Raw genomic sequence first — 2888 nt, 5'->3', positions numbered from 1 at the left:
TAAGACATGGGAGGAAAATGATCACTCAGTGAACCAAGAGAAGACTTTTACAAGCGCTTACTTTAGAGTGAAGGTCCTTAGACTATGTTTAATACGGAGTTTGGGTCCAGTTTTGATGTTTTTTTAATTGACTATATTCAAGCCATTCTCTTTCTGTCCCCCATCTGTGTAAATGAGTAAGAAAATCCACACATTCTTTTAAAAATTTTATTTCACTTTGTGTGTGTGTGTGTGTGTGTGTGTGTGTGTGTGTGTGTATGTGTGTGTGTGTGTGTAGGTCAGCATATAACTTGCAGGAGTTTTCTTTTTCCACTGTGTGAGTCTCAGGGATTGAACTTACGTTGTCAGGCTTGGTGGCAAGCCTCTTTATCCACTGAGCCATCCTGTAGGCTCTCACACATTTACTTGGTTTCTTATCATAGCAGGAAGTACTGCCCAAGTTTAATCCTAAGGAATTTCACTCTAGTAGATTCTTCTTCGCTCTACTCACCCTGGATCTACAAAACAAAACAAAACAAACAAAACACAACAAATGTATTTCTTTCATTATAGACATCTTTTACCCACTTGGCTGTCTTTTTTTATAGTTCTGAACAGGTTCATTGTTGTGGTAAATATTAAAACTCTGGTAACCTTTCATCCCCTGCTAGCACTGGCACCCATGGGATCGCATGGCGCTCTGGGGTACTTTTTTTTTTTTTTATTAACTTGAGTATTTCTTATATACATTTCAAATGTTATTCCCTTTCCCGGTTTTCGGGCAAACATCCCCCTCCCCCCTCCCTTTCTTTATGGGTGTTCCCCTCCCCATCCTCCCCCCATTGCCGCCCTCCCCCCAACAATCTAGTTCACTGGGGGTTCAGTCTTAGCAGGACCCAGGGCTTCCCCTTCCACTGGTGCTCTTACTAGGATATTCATTGCTACCTATGAGGTCAGAGTCCAGGGTCAGTCCATGTATAGTCTTTAGGTAGTGGCTTAGTCCCTGGAAGCTCTGGTTGCTTGGCATTGTTGTACATATGGGGTCTCAAGCTCCTTCAAGCTCTTCCAGTTCTTTCTCTGATTCCTTCAACGGGGGTCCCATTCTCAGTTCAGTGGTTTGCTGTTGGCATACGCCTCTGTGTTTGCTGTATTCTGGCTGTGTCTCTCGGGAGAGATCTACATCCGGCTCCTGTCGGCCTGCACTTCTTTGCTTCATCCATCTTGTCTAATTGGATGGCTGTATATGCATGGGCCACATGTGGGGCAGGCTCTGAATGGGTGTTCCTTCAGTCTCTGTTTTAATCTTTGCCTCTCTCTTCCCTGCCAAGGGTATTCTTGTTCCCCTTTTAAAGAAGGAGTGAAGCATTCACATTTTGATCATCCGTCTTGAGTTTCATTTGTTCTAGGCATCTAGGGTAATTCAAGCATTTGGGCTAATAGCCACTTATCAATGAGTGCATAACATGTGTGTTTTTCTGTGATTGGGTTACCTCACTCAGGATGATATTTTCCAGTTCCAACCACTTGCCTACGAATTTCATAAAGTCGTTGTTTTTGATAGCTGAGTAATATTCCATTGTGTAGATGTACCACATTTTCTGTATCCATTCCTCTGTTGGAGGGCATCTGGGTTCTTTCCAGCTTCTGGCTATTATAAATAAGGCTGCGATGACCATAGTGGAGCACGTGACTTTTTTATATGTTGGGGCATCTTTTGGGTATATGCCCAAGAGAGGTATAGCTGGATCCTCAGGCAGTTCAATGTCCAATTTTCTGAGGAACCTCCAGACTGATTTCCAGAATGGTTGTACCAGTCTGCAATCCCACCAACAATGGAGGAGTGTTCCTCTTTCTCCACATCCTCGCCAGCATCTGCTGTCACCTGAGTTTTTGATCTTAGCCATTCTCACTGGTATGAGGTGAAATCTCAGGGTTGTTTTGATTTGCATTTCCTTTATGACTAAAGATGTTGAACATTTCTTTAGGTGTTTCTCAGCCATTCGGGATTCCTCAGCTGTGAATTGTTTGTTTAGCTCTGAGCCCCATTTTTTAATAGGGTTATTTGTCTCCCTGCTGTCTAACTTCTTGAGTTCTTTGTATATTTTGGATATAAGGCCTCTATCTATTGTAGGATTGGTAAAGATCTTTTCCCAATCTGTTGGTTGCCATTTTGTCCTAACCACAGTGTCATTTGCCTTACAGAAGCTTTGCAGTTTTATGAGATCCCATTTGTCGATTCTTGATCTTAGAGCATAAGCCATTGGTGTTTTGTTCAGGAAATTTTTTCCAGTGCCCATGTGTTCCAGATGCTTCCCTAGTTTTTCTTCTATTAGTTTGAGTGTGTCTGGTTTGATGTGGAGGTCCTTGATCCACTTACACTTAAGCTTTGTACTTCAGCAGCTCCGCGCTGTCCCATGTACTCTCAGACCGCGATCCTCAAGCTGTCCATGGAGTCAGTTCTGGCACCCGTGGGGCCATATGGAACTAACCATGACTTATCTCTGGTTAGCATCTCTCCCAGCGGCTCTCTGCTAGCCGAGGACTCTCTGGTTCCAGCTATCTGGTAAAATCAAGACTCAATAAACTATAACTCAACAATCAGATTTATATGTTAAATTCCCATTCCACAATACATCCCCACATTAAACTCACAACCAATTGATAAAGATATAAACCACCCACCTAGATAAGATAAACTGACCTATAGAAATCCATCCCTTAAGAAATATTCATAACAACCTGTATCTATGTAGAGATGCATGGCGAGGATCGTTTACGTCTGCCTCCATGTTGCCTCTCCCTCCTTTCTGCTTCTCCCTCTCCTTCTAAAACCTCTGTTCCCGCCTCCCTTCCTTCTTGTCCAATGACAGGCCTCGTTTTATCTTGTGTCTGCCTTCACCTACATAATG

The sequence above is a fragment of the Rattus norvegicus genome, chromosome 7 (genome assembly GCF_036323735.1).
Source record: "Rattus norvegicus strain BN/NHsdMcwi chromosome 7, GRCr8, whole genome shotgun sequence".
NCBI classification, from domain to species: domain Eukaryota; kingdom Metazoa; phylum Chordata; class Mammalia; order Rodentia; family Muridae; genus Rattus; species Rattus norvegicus.
This window is presented reverse-complemented; position numbering follows the sequence as displayed.